The 14,803-nt window shown below is 41.7% G+C and overlaps 1 protein-coding gene across 4 annotated transcripts in view; it reads left to right on the forward strand.

Moving 5' to 3' along the window:
• The window catches only part of NFIA (nuclear factor I A), a 340,770-nt gene that overhangs the window by 94,616 nt on the left and 231,351 nt on the right, over window positions 1–14,803 (forward strand). The gene's annotated exons all lie outside the window — the stretch shown is intronic.

Here is a 14,803-nt window from a genome sequence, read left to right on the forward strand (position 1 = left end):
GCGTCGTCCCTCAGCTGCCTCTCCAACTGCCATGGCTGCCTTAGGAATTTAAAAATTACTCTTCCCGTTTTATATTTCAGCTCAGAAATCGATGCATCTGTGAGGCAGTTTGTTTTCCCGGGGAAGTGTCAGGAGCCCCGCTGGTGGTTTGGAGACGCGCTCCGTTTAGACTCAATATTGCCACCCACTCCCTGCGCCGCGGCAGAGAGCAGCCTCAGACGGCTGTGTTCCTTCCCCTCCCACACTGGGTGCCGCAGCCCGGCCGGGCCTTCAGGACTCTGCTCATCTGCTGGAGGCGGACGTACTGACTGCCCGCAGCTTGCTTCTGTTTCTTCCTCCCAGGGTGCACATTTTAGAAAAGCCCCTAGTGTGTCCTTGCCTCCAGGACCTCGGAACTGCACAGGTGCCCCTGTTTCACGCAGTTGTGTTCTGTACCTGCTAAAAACCAGGGCAAGCCTCATCATCCCGCAGTTCCCCTTGTCCCCTTGTCGCAGTGGGTCTCTGGGGGAGTGGACCTGCCCTTCTGTGATAGGGGTGAGGCTGTCCTCCTGGGCGGAGGTCCAGCAGTCTCTCTCTCTCTCTCTGCTTCCAGGCTCTGTGTTCCTGAGGTGGTGGGCCTGGCCTGGCTCGTTGTTCAACTGGGACAGAGGTGGCTTATCCTGAAAATCTTCTTACAGAGCCATCTTTAGATTTCAAGAAGGAAGAACACAGTCCCCCAAAGCACCAAGAGTTACAACATATAAATAGCTTTGCTGAGGGGAACAAAAGTGCCTATTGTGCGCTGGACTGCAAGGCGAGATGTATACTGGGAACTAAGAACAAGATGCTAGAGATTTCTTTTCTTTTCTTTCTTTTTTTATCTTGGCTTGAAAAATTTGTTTTTTCCCCATATGAATTGTACATTCACTCTTGGGTCTTGAAACAGAATAATTTAATAATGTGGGTTCGAATCCTGGCCCTGCCACCTGGCACTGTTTGATTTTAGGCAAAGTATTTAACTCTGTGCTGCTGCTGCTGCTGGTGTTACTGAGGTGAATTTTGTAATTAATCTTCTAGGGCATTTATGGTGGACAGAAATCTGTTCTTCTAAGTTAGTCATCAGTCATTTAGTGTACCTGAAAATTTCCTTCTTTAACAGTTAGGGCCAACTTTAGTCATTGTTTTTACTATTAACTGTTGCTACCATAACATGGCTAGTTTGTGTTTTTTCCAAGTTAAATAGTTGCGGTCATAATCATTGGTGCCTGAGTTGATATTCAAAGCCCTGTATGTGTGATTCCATCCGGGGACACATTAGTTCACTTAGGTATAGTCGGTGTTTCTTCGTCTGTAGAATAAGGATAGTAATACCGCCGTTACAGGCTCGTCATGAAGATGACACACGATATGCGTAATAAGAAGATGGTCCGCTCGGTGCCTGTCATAAATCTGGGGGCATCGTGGCTAGTCAGGCAGTGAGACTACTAAGGAGCCAAACAGATTATCTGTGATCATTTCAAAGTCCTCGAGCCCGGGGGTGTATGTAGGCAAGGTGAGGGGTCAAGGAGGTGGGTGGTCTTCTGTGACCAGGAGAAAGCAGGTGAAGGGCAGGCAAGGTGAAGATGAGGGGGATTCGGAAGCCAAGGCAGACAAAGCAGGGGTCCTGAAGACTTGGTGTGGGGCTGGGCCTGCCCTTCAGGCCACAGCTCCTGGAGTTCTGCCTTTCTGTCTGTGCTCTGTCTTGGGAGCACCTGGCTTTAGGACTTGGTGTTCAGGTGTGGAGAGAAGGTTCTCAGTGTAGCCCAAAGATATGCCATAAGTCGCTTCCCCTGTTTTCAAATGAATACCAGTGAATCAGTTTGCCTGTATTAAGAAAGACTTGCTTGTCTTACATATAAAGAGGGCTGGCCAACAGGAGTGCCAGCAGTGTGGGGTCCCCGGCACTCATTAAATACTTGCTGATGGATTGATTTGGTTTGGATCACATTGGAGTTCACGTCTACTATCAGGATAAGGGAAGATGTCCTATATGGCTATTTCTGATTATAATGCTATTGAGTCTTGGTAATATTGGTAGGATTTATTGAAAGTTGCTGTGTGTCAGGCAGTGTTCTAAGCCTCCATGTCAGTTACTCCATTTAATCCTCACAGCACCCTCTGAGTGAGGTACCATTATTCGTCCTGTTTTCTGAGTGGACAGTTGGTACCAGTCAGATGACTTCCAGAGCCATCGTCTTAATCATCCCAAGGGTCCCCAGTCAGAATAGTTCCATCTTCGTGGTGCTTTGGACTAATGAATTCTCACCCCAGCACCACGAGGTTAAGGGAATTCCTTTGTTTGCCAGATAGTTACTATTTCTGTGCTACCAGAATTGGGCTAGGCATGGGTTGGAATAAGGAATTACTCCAGGAGGCCAAGTCATTTTCCTGAGTAGGGCTTCTGTCAGAACTGTAATTTAAAGTTCCAAGTTCATGGCTTCCAGTCTTGTGCTTGTAAAACAGACTCACATAACTGCATCTTTTTTTTTATGGTTACATCACAGGAATATTTTGCATTTATTCAGACACAAGTAGGGCAGAGTGGTAGCTAATCTGTCTCAGGATTTGTTGCAAATTTTATCATTTACACAGTTTGTGATGTAACTGATTGGGTCTGACTTGGGCCAGCTACTGAAACAAACAAAATGTTTTCTGACCTTTAGTTCGAAGTTTGGAATCAGAATATGTGTGAAATCAGGACCCAGGAATATGAGTTGGATAATATACTTAAAGTATAGGCTCTGTTTGGTTGCCCTTGCATCAAGGATTTTAGTTCCGAGACTTAGACTTGGATTTCTTGTAAGAAGGCACTCCTTGCCTTCCCTTCCCTGTGGCAGGCTTTATATCATTTTTGGTACTGAGCACCAAAATCTTCTGGCAGTTTTTTAATTGAGGTTTTCTAGTTTTAATGGTCTGATACTATAAAAAGCCAGCTTTGTGCCAGAATTTTTCCAAGACCAGACATGGGCTTTGACACCACAATAAATTAAAGATAAATAAATAAAGAAACATGGCAGTAAAAATGTGGGAAGCTTTTTTTTGTTTTAATTTTTTTTTTTAAACTAGCAAGTGAGGCCTGCTTGTAAATTTCAGGCATGTTTTCTCAGTACTTCAGCCCAGTGTTACAGTGCTTAGCTACATGAATCTGTTACTGGGTAACTCCAGAAAGAATGTTAGACCAAACCATTAGGAGATTGGCGATTTTTTTTTTTCCCCTTTGAGCATTATTGAAATTTGACAACATTCTCATAGTCTCTGCTTTCATTTAAGGATTTGGCTGTCAAAAATAGGGGTAAGCGAAAGGGACCAAGAGAAAGTAATGACCAAATGAATAGTAGTGTTTAAAGTCGCAAGTTGCTACGATACAGGCTTCACCGTGACCTGGATGGATGAGGGCTAAACAGGATTTGCTTTCCGCAGAATCTGGGTGCCTGTTCCGCCAATTCTGTTTGCCTGCAGCCTGCCTTGCTGGCCTCCTTTTCCCAGCACCGCTCATTTCGGTTCTGAGAAACAGCTTCCTCCCATTACAGGCACCAATTCAATTAGGCAGGAGAGAGTGCTGAAGGTTTTTGACGCCATCGGCTTCTGGTGTGGAGACAGAAGCTCTGTTTGGGAGGACTTTGGGAGAGTGTTGCGATGTGCATCTTTGTGGATTCTGATCCCTTCTCAATGTGTGATTTTCAGATCAGTTTCTCTCCCTTCTCTCCGTTGATCTGTCTCCTCCCTCCCTCCTCTTTTCCCTCTCTCTCCCTCACTCTTGCTCTCTCTTCTGTAACACAAAATGGGGGTGATGGCACTGACCAAATCCAAGACCTGCCTTGCTTCCCAAATACAGCTCAGTCATTAGGAAGCCATTAGTCTTTCAGTCACTAAGTAGGGATAACCCTCTTCTGAGTGTGTGAGTTTGGAATTTAGTTTGCCCCTGCAAAGACCTGTTTCCTTTTTTCTAAACTGTGTCTTAAAATTTACAAAAAAGGACTGAACAAGCTTTGAAGCCTCGTAAAAATAACCCAACAGAAAACTTCCTTCTCTTTCTATAGTCTACTAAACTTTGTCTAATTTTAGGCCACCATGTGGAACTAAGCCTTTATTGAGGTTTGAAATGTCAAAATAAGGAGGGATTTGTGTATATTTTCACTTTTGACTTCATTTACTGGAAGTGCTGAAGCACCAAGGGTGGGAGGTGGTTTTGGAAGTATTTCTGATCTCAAGAGGAAGTTCCATTAGTCATCCATGGTGACGTCACATTTGGTATTCTAAGGAGGCGTGGGCAGTTTCCACCATGCATCCTGGCCTTTGACTGCATACTGGGCCCTAACCTGGATTTCAAAATTTGAACATTTCTGTTGCTCACACTTCAGAATGTTAATACCCAAGATTCTTACGATCTTCTGTTAAATACTTTTCAGATTAGCCTCATGTATAGTTTAAAATTGGCAGGTGCTGTCAGAATCCTATGATATGGGAAACCTCTGGCTGTTAACCATTGGGTATGTCCCCCCCCAGACCTACCAGTGTTGGCCATGTATTTGGTTTGGACCAATTTATAAAATGTTCACGTGCTTGGGAAAAATTTTTTTTTATCTCTGCTACTCAGAATAGTTGAGCAGAAAAGTATAAGGAAAGAAGTTTTTCTGTGACTTCCAGTGTGTCTCTTGTGGTCACTGAGCGCTATGAGAAGGGTCTTTTTCATTTCCAACTTCTCCACTCTTAGAAGTCTCTTAGGTAGAATTACGTCTGGTGACAGCCGGCACTTACTCTGTCTAGTGTTCTTCTCTCTCCTCCATGACTCCGTCCCATCCCCATCCAGAGGAAGACAGAGTAGCTTCTGAATGAGATGTAACAGAAATAAGTGTGTTCTAATAGATGTCAAAATTAATAATTCCTTCTCTCTCCACAAAAGGTGCAGTAGGAGCTTTTCAGTGTTATTCTGCAAGTGTTTTCTCTGTTAATGGGGTAGAAAAGAGATGATAAAGGACCATCATCTGTAGTCAGCTGTATTTTGCTTCTGTCAAAGATGATACCCAGATATTCCTACATTTCCTGGACAAGTTGCAAATTCGAGATATCCCAGAAACAGGTTTAATGCATTTATTATTTTATGATCTGCCCACTTTTCCCTGTAAAAATTTCCCCATTAATGTCCTTGTTGCCAAAAGGCTAACATCCCACTCTCATAGGACTGATGATTGTAGGACAGATTCTTAGGAGTATGTCTCCTTGTGCTTGCGTTTTCATTTAGGGCTTTGTCTACATGCATCCAAAGTCGGCTTAACTTTTTAACCCAATTAACTGATTGGCCCGATGAATTTAATTAAAAGAGGGGAAGTGCTTGTGCAGAGAGGACCAGCATTAGTGTAATGTGGTAGTTAAAATTAACAAGACTGATTTGATTTGATAATTAATTAGATAATCTGATTAACAGAATAATTTAGTATCAGAGACCTGGGTTCAAATCCATATGAGCTAGGTGACCTTATCGTAAGCATTTTAAGTGTCATTTCCCCCCACTTACCAAAAGGTCTTAGTAGCACATACATACCTCATAAGGGTGCCGTGAGAATTGGTGAAATCAGTCATGTGAAGTGCTTAGCACAACACTTGGCTCAAAGTCACTGGTGGACAAAAGTACCTTTTGTTATGTTCCAGGATTTTTAGATACGGGTCCTCGGAAAGACACCGTGTCTCAAATGGCTGTCAGATTTCTTTCTGAGTGAACAGAGTCACTTTTTCTGGAGACATCAGTAGCACAAGCATCATATGGTCTCTGAATTTTCTCCACCTTTTTTTTGCATTTGAGGCATTCCTCTTTTTCTTATTCACATCAACTTTAGGTCATAATAATAGGCCCTGTATTTTAAAAAATAACATTTAATAATTTCGATACAACTCATTTAATTTTCATGGTGACCCTGTAAGGTGGAGATTAGGTCACAGAGATGAAGAACTGCGGAGATGGCAGGAAAGGCGGTGACCTTGACTCTGTTGGCTCATTTGGTAGGTGCAGGAGCCCTGTGTTCAGGTTCTGGGTGGTAAGTGGCAAAGCAGATCTGAGTTTGGTGCCCTTTGCACCCCACCATGCTGGCTACTTCTCTTTTTAATTAAAAATGCCCTATTCCTGGCCTCTTATTGACAAGTTGCTCAGAGCTCTTAATTTCTAGGGTTCTCAAAACTGTTTAATGAGTATCTCTGGATTAAATCCAGATACTCTGACGATATGCAGCTCCTTACAGCTTCAAAGACATCTAAGCAAGTACAGCATAGAATCCATATCAGTTTCCCATCGATTTCCCCTTTTTAAAGTCTTGGCTCTTTTTCTGTAGCCCTCCGAGAAATCAATTCTGTAAACCTCTGTTTCTTTCTGTCACCGCCTCTTGTCACATATGCTCCTCTGACTGTAGCTGCCACATGTAAAACCATGGTAGCTAGGAATCGATACTGAAATAGTTTCAATTAATTTCTCTTTGTTCTGCAGTACAGGGCTTTACAGGTTCTAGGCATGCATTTAGACTTTCCTTTCTCTTCTATTACATGGAATGGTAATTTTGTTCAACTGAGATTCCATTGTCAAGACTGCTCTGATCACAGGGCCTTCTGCAGTCGTGAATATATACCCCTGTTAGTTAATATTATCTTAGCCACGTAAGAAAATGACCAGGACACACAACTTGTATGTGAAACGCACCTCGAAGGACTATAAATCTTTCACTTAAATCTTGATTTTCTTGAATCCTTTGTATTTCAAGTTCTAACCTGCCATTTACTCCCACAAACAGTTTTGTTCTCCTGACCTTTCTTCCATACTCTCCTCTGTACCTCTGCCTTTTTCTTATTTTTGGTTATATTATGTCACTAAATGTTAAGAAATTAAAAAAATATATTGCCTTATCTATATTATCTGTACTTAAACATTTTACTTTTGTATTAGATTTATGAATTCTTTTATTCCCTGACAGGTTTAGCCTATTCAAAGGTGGTGCTTATTTTCTGTGAATGTTCTGTAATTTGCCATTCTATGAAAGACTTAGTGAACATTTACATTTAATTAGCAGCAGTTTTTTTTTTTTAGAACCATAAGATACATCTCTTTTAAATGCTATTTCTTTACAATATTACTTCAGAGACTAGAAATTCATTTGCAGTTTTTATTAACCTAGTTTTAGTTGTCAGAAAAAATACACGTATAAATAAAGCAGAGTGAAATACTCTAACAGTTTTTAATGAGCCTGGTTTTTCTTACAGAGTAACTGAATTTTTCTGTAACAGAGACTTGATCTTTCTGGATAGATTTTGCTTTATTTGTCCAGAAGTGGATTCCAATTTTGCTAATATTAATTTGAAGTGTATTTAAAACTCTCTAGCTCACACTTTTATAAACTTTTAATTTGACAAAGAAAATGTTAAATTTTCTTTGGGGGTGTGTTTGTTCTTTTGTGTGTAGGTGCTATTGGTGGGTTTAAGAGAAATTTAATGGTATCTTTTGAGAAAGTTGTAGCTGTACTGAAAGTCTAGGGTTGGGAATCAATACCTAACACTTGATTTGGACAAGAAATTTGTATAAATTTTATAGAGGATTTTAGCAGGGCCAAAAAAATGTACGTTCCCCAAGGCAGTATTCAGTACTATGTGGTAAGCTCCTAGGTCTGCAGACTGTGGGACTGTTACTCAAGTTAAAGGACCCTTCACTTGAACTAGTTAAAAGCTAGTTTGAGATAAATTTGGAAAATATCTAGAATTGAGAATATATATGCCTTTGGTTTTCTCTGTTGCTATTGAAGATACAATTTATTGCGTTCTTAGTGTAGAGCAAATTTTATAGGCAATATGATTGGCCAGTGGTATTTTATTTCAGAGCTGATGCTAATATATAGGAGATTACGGTATTTGTTGTTTGTTTTATCAGCGTGCTTATTTTTTTAGGGGTAGCTGTATGCAGAATGCGTATTTGCTGTCCAAACGAGTTAATGGGCTTACAACTGGAGGGTGTAAATTCTAGTATCTGTATTTCCCAGCTTGCAGCAGTGTTGTCTGAAGCCTGAAACGGCTGATGTTAATCTTCAGTTTGTTTTGTTGCTTTCCAAAAATTAAGTTGAAGTAAAATAAAATGTGATGTAAATCAGTTTCTCGGCTTAATAATAACAATACTAATAGTAAAATATAAAGTGAAATTTCCTGTATGTCAGAACTGTTTACAAACTTTAAAGGAGTGTGTGTGTGTGTGTGTGTGTGCGTGTGCGCGTGCGCATGTGTGTGTTCAGTTGAATAGGGGAAGCAGTAAATTGCTGGCTTTTAATCAAATTGATGAATTTTGAATTTCTACTTCAGTGGTAGTTCTGCCTTTAATTCATTTGGCTGATTTGATAGCGGTATTTGGAATGCAAGGAAGAGATAAGGATTTGGACGTTGTAGTTATAATATCCCAGAAGAATTTCATTGCTTATTGGCTAGAAACTCAGAGTTCCCACAGAGTTGTAGATGGTGCGATTTGGCATGTACTTTTACTTACCCTCATTCTCCACAGTCAAAGATTTATAGCTCAGAAGGAGTCTGTAGGTAGAGAAGGATTTAAAGAATGGCTGTCTTAATATTGCGTGGTTTGGCTAAGAAACCTTATTATTCTGTGTATTGTGCATCCTAGACTTGCCTAGAAACAGCAGACTTCGACTATTCCCACTTCAAGTGGAATAAATAGGCAGAGCCGGGCCAGGAAAAGCCAATGAAGGAGCCACAAGGCAATTCATTAACCCATTTGAAGACATTTTCAGGCAACTTGTTAAGCTTCAAAGGTCAAAGTGACCAACATTGAATTCATCACGGGAAAAAATTCTGGTAGCAGAACAGAGTTAGCCAACTTGACCTTTAATACTTAACAAGTTGTCTTAAAATGTTTTTATTCAATCTGGACACTTTGCTAACGTGATTCATCTTCTAATCTATGTAAATGTGACTTTTAAGTCCTATTGGATTTTACGTAAGGGCTTAATGCGATGGACTTTGGAGCAGGTAGCCCAGAGTTTGTGACGGCTGTGCCCTGCTGTGTGTCCTGTCCCAGTCACAGGGCGGGTGACCCCTGCAAGGAGGACGTAGTGAGAAACTTCCAGGGTCTCTGACTGAGAAATCACACAAAATCAGTGGCTGTGCTGTTGTGAATCTTCTCTGGCTGGAAGCTGAGCACGGGCTGTGGGCTTTTTCACCTTTTGAGTGTCTCTGCCCGCCGCACCGTCCCCTCTCTCGGGATTGCAGCAGTGGCCCCTGCAGGCAGGTCCCCGAGCCAGGGCGCGGGGCGCGGGGCGCGGCGGGGAGGCCGCGCCGCGTGGCATGGCGGGGTGATGCTGGCCGGGCACTTTCCAGGCATGCTAGCACCTAGCGCACAAGCGGAGAACTTTGCTTCTGCCAACTGTGACTTCAGAACCCAGGTCTGTTCCTGAACCTGGACGCCCAGCTGTCAGTGTGTCGCCATATGTCACCAGCACATGGCACCCTAATTAAAATTTCAAATCGCATGCATGTGTGTTTGCTGGCTGGCTGGCGTAAAAGGCAGAGACCTCGGCACCCCAGCCGGCCCCCTCCCCCACCGCTCGGAGGTATTATGTGTGCCATCCGTAGGCACGGCCTTTCCCCGCTAAAAACCCATCACTCACTCCTTCTCTCATCTCCCTTTTTGAAGGAAGAATAGACCCTCTTTTAAGGGAGGAGGAAGGGTGTGAGAAAACGTGTCTGGTGCCCTCACTGTATTTCTAAAGACCAGAGAAAAGGTCCCTGTCTTACCAGTGGCTTGTACAGAGGACTTCTCCGTCTTTACCTCTCTTTTCTCAATGGAAAGCTAGTGAATATTACTATCCCTTAAACAGAGTATAAAAATTTTTAACAAGGCTTAGTATTATGATAAATTACTTATACTTCAGGGTTAGACACTGTGAGCTGGTGCTGATAAGTACATGGGTTTCTTTTGTGCTGTCCTCTCTGTTGTGCGTAGACGTAGCTCTTTGTGTGTTTACATTTGACATTTAAAAAAAGGATTCGATTGATCCCTTCTGGAAAACAGTAACAATGAAATTCTATGGAAGTAGGTCCTGCTGTTCAAAGCTGCCAAGGCAGACCGCTGGTTGGGGAGATCATCTATTAATAGCTGCCCTTTATTGATCACTTACAGGATGCTAAGGAGAATGCAAATCAGTTCACCTCTGTCCCCTCATTTAATGCTCATACCACGCCTACTCTGCTGCACCTGCTAGCGTCCTCATTTCAGAGATGTGTGTGCTGTGGCTTACTTGTGAAGCTTTCCCAAGGTAACACGCCCAGTGTGTGATAGGAATGATATCTGAACCCAGATCTGTTTGACTGGAGACTGGCTGTATTATACTGCTTCCTGTCTGGGAAGGTAATGCAAGTTTTTTTTCTGGTTCTTTCTAATCCTAGCTTTTAAGGTGTGGGGTGTAACCTCCAAAGTGTATGATTGTGTGTGTCTAGTCTTAGTAAGTTTAGCTGACATGTTCAGAAAGTTGAGCAAGTCTTCATACAGTTCATTTCACATCAACCCCTAGTCGCCATTTGCAGTGTTGACAAGCCAGGGGTATTATTTTCAACTATAGCCAGGTTGGGATCATAGTGTCCTGTGGTGAAATATGCCTGTGGTCTGTTTAAATCTTCGATGAGCTCCAGTATGGAGCTCTGTGAGGACGTGATTGCCAGCGACGTCACCACTCAGGCTTACGTGGCTGATCAGACACATGTCGTGAGATGTATCTCATCGATTTATTTATTACTGACTTATGGTTGACGATGAGGCCACTCATCCACAGAAGCAGGAGTGCTTGTGGTTTTCTTCCTCACTACCTAGGAGACCCGTGAGCGCGAAAGGAGGGAGCATGGTCATTAGTGTGGATGCTGGAGCCTGACTGCAGGGTCAGGTCCCAGCTTCCCCTTTGACTTGCACTGGAATGTCATGCAAGCCTCTTGACCTCTTTGTGCCTCAATTTCCTCATTTTTATAAGAGGGATAATAATATTATGAGTTAATCCGTGCAAAACACTTTAGAACATTGCTCCTGGAACATTGGAGGCACTCAGTAATGTTAGTGAAAATTAATCATCACATTTAACACTTTACAGGGAAAAAGAAATTATTTTCTAGGAAGATGAATTGATGCATTTTAGAGAAAATTCTAACATTAAAACATTGACCTTTTAAAAGCATCTAACTAAATAAAATGAGTCACCCCCTTGATTGGCTCTGCCAATCAGCAGTCGTTGGTGGAGCTTCTGCGATGAAATGGTGCATGGAATCTCCAAAATAAAAAAATACTTTCACAGAACTTAAAAAGATAGCAGTCACGTTGGGTAGACGTAGCCACTTACTTACATTTCAGCAAGTGCTCTGGAGTATTTACGGATGTGGTACAGTACGGTGTCACAACTACATGATTGAATGTGTACTCATTCCTAAGGAGGGACAGAAAAGATGAAGAAAAGCTGAACGAGCCAACCAAAACAATGCCCAGAAAATGTTAATAATCTATATGATGCTCAGAGTGATATTTCTAACGGCGTTCATAGCAGTAGTAGAAGCCAGCAGTGCGCACGTAAGTATCTGCTCGTATGGTTCTAGGCAAGCTATTTACATACTTAGCAAAGTTATGAAATTCTATCATCTCTAATCTTTTCAGCCACAAATTATTCATTTCTTGTAAAGCTCCTCATGTATTCCACAGGGCTGCCGAAGCATAGCAACGTGTGAGGGAGACAACAACGCCTCCCTCTACATTTTGTTTAAAAATAGGAAATTCTGATGAGAATCTGAAACACAAGCCAAGATACGTATTAAGATTTCACATACTTTGTCAGATTTAGCTTTTTTTTTTTCAACCCCAAGTATCATATGAAAGAATCAATATCCTTTACTCTATCTGTGGAAAATGTAACGACTGTTGATAATTTTTGTAAGGGTCATTGTACTCCTTTGAATCCACACATCCTCTCCCCTACAGCATCACGGCCTTGAGATAAAACTGGCTAATGACCCATGAACCGACCTGTTTTCTTTCTTTCATTGAGCTTTAAAATATAACGCTCTCCCCGGTGTTCAAAGAGATATATTTGTTTGAGCCTTTGTGTATATTATGTGTCATTAAGAAAATTATAAAGAACTTGATGAAAGCTTAAGGCAAACTCTTAAAATAGTTTGTCATGTCAAATGCCTGTCTCCTTTGAGCTAAAAATAAAAAAAAAAAAGAAAAGAAAAAGTGTAAGGGCCATTAGGAGGAGAGCAGGTAGTAAAAGCCTGTTTAATGTAACATCAATTGTGGAGAAAATATTAGGCACAATTACATAAGGATTGCATGAGAGGGAGCACCTTGAGAAGCATAATTTAATTAACATGAATTTATGAGGGAGAGGTCCTGTGCCACCAGACAGAGGGGAGGCAGCGGCGGTGTGCTCGCATTCACAAGAGCATTTTAATGAGTTTCCACACGAAGTATTGCAGGTAAAAGATTTGTAGCAGGTGGGCATAGAAATGTAGCTCAAAACAAAAAACTGTCGAATGGCTACAGTGGCAGTTTCCGAATTAAGAGTATTCAGTGAACTACGAGGATGCAGGTATTTCTTAACGATGATTTTAGTGAACAGCTATCATAGGCGAGATAACCCTTTTCTCTTTTTAAAAACTCAGATTCCAGCGCGTTCTTTAGTTGGTCAGTGAATGTCTGAGTGTAGTCCTGGCCTGACTTGTCTCCCGTCTTGCACCTGTGTTAGATCACACCTCATCCAGTGCTGTCAACTCAGTGACTTCCTGAAATTCCAGAAGGACAGGTGCCAGGGGTGACTTCAGACTGAGATTTTGCCTCTATGGGGTTTGTTTCCTGTTTCTGGTCAGAGGGAATTAGGATGTTATCTCCCTATAATGTGGTTGTGGTCATAAACTTTATCAGAATTCTTTTACATAAAGTCCAAGTAAGTGAAAGGGAAGGAAAACACTATGGTGAAATAGGGGGAGGAGGCATGACCTTAACCTTGGTCAGAACATGTTCCCCGGGAAACCGCATGTATATGTAAGATTTGTATGGAAGGTTTTTTTTTAAAAAAAGTTGACAAGAGAATAATTTGTTGTTTAAGGATTTATTTGTATCTTTTCCCAGGAGGTGTGCTTTGGGGATTCATAGCAAGTAATTCTGTTAATCTTTTCCTAGATATTCCAACAGGCCAGGTGGTTAAAGAAGATAATACGTAGCAGGGCTGCGGAAGAGGCATAAGTTATTACATAGTAATATAAGTATTTATGGTATCCATGGCTAACTTTTAAAATGGCAGTTATAAATATCTGTAAGTCTATGTGCAGCTGTTACTGATTATTGTGGCACTAATGTGTAAAGAACATGTTTTTCTGTTTTGTTTTATTTTCCACCCTTAGATTTTGTTTATAAAACAAAACTTTTATATTTGCAGAGGAGGGGAATTAGCAGGGTGTAAATTAAAGACAAAAAAAAAAATCCCCAATAGGGGAGAGTATTTAAAATGTCTTGCAGGGAGTGGAAGAAAGAGTTTTGCTTAAAAATTTCACCATATGCTAACTATACACAGCACTTCAAGTTTATTTATTGTTAAAGCCTCATGTAAATCACGTCATTCTGAAAGTCATGGAAACTGCACATTTGTGCATTAAACTATGTAAACAACAAAAACTGGCCATCCATCCAATTGTTGCTTCACTTATTTTGAATTATAGTGCAATTTTGTGGAGGGTGAAGTGGGGATTGCACAATACAGCGATTTCCTGTAACACCTACGTTTTTGCTGATCTAGCAAGGTCTGTTGGTATGAGAGCTTAACCTTTATTTTATTTCAAAATGTGTTTTTTATTCTGAGTGCCATTGGTGCCTACGGTTTCACTTTTCTCCACGAACCGCATGTTAGAGCCTGCCCCAAGTAAATGAAGGAGTCAAGTGGTAGAAAAGACCTTGTAGGCAGGCGAATTCCACACCAGAATGAGTTCAAGACTACTTCGAACCTATCAGTAACATTATTAATAGGGAGAAAATGCGAATACTAACACTTTAAGTGCTCAAGTGTACACGTCAAAATTAAAGCATAAAGTTACACGGGACTGCTCACCAGCCTGCCTTATTTATAAAACAGATATATCCTTTGCACATAACTCATACTGTTCCCCTTTGTCTGTGCCTGCTCTTCCTCTGCCTGTTGGACCCCCCACCCCCCCAGCATCCTTCAAGCTCCCTCCAGTCTTTGGTGGAATCAGGCAGGAAATACACGTTTCTTCTTCTGCCCCGCCCCCTTGGTTAGCCCTCTCCCTCGTCCTTTTACTCATCGCGCGTGGTTTAGGTCGCCTTATGGTAGTTAGGTCTGGTGTGCATTTGTACTTCGTTGTATGTGAGTCGGTTCTCCACGCGGGGATCTGTTTTCTTAGTGCTTGAGAAAGCTCTCTGTAGCAGTGGATGCTCAATAACGATGGTTGGGACTGAATTAAGGGAAAAAAATGAGAGAAATCTACTTCAGTAGGAGCCCGGCCATAAAGTAGTGACAATGCACTTAGGGAAGTCTGTACATCTCCAGTGTCGGGGGCAGTTCCCCGGCCCCAGCTGGACTGTGTGAGTCTGACCCCATGTTTCAGGGTAGATTCAGGTGTTTCTGTTGTGGTCTGTGGATACTCATTTTTGACCAAAGAAATTGCTTCTTTACAAATTCTGTAAGTTCCTCTTCTGTATATTCTGAAGGACTTTTTTGGGGGGGTAAGGGGTGGTTACTAACTGCCTAGCAGTTTATGAAATGAT

Source organism: Camelus ferus, chromosome 13 (genome assembly GCF_009834535.1).
Source record: "Camelus ferus isolate YT-003-E chromosome 13, BCGSAC_Cfer_1.0, whole genome shotgun sequence".
NCBI classification, from domain to species: domain Eukaryota; kingdom Metazoa; phylum Chordata; class Mammalia; order Artiodactyla; family Camelidae; genus Camelus; species Camelus ferus.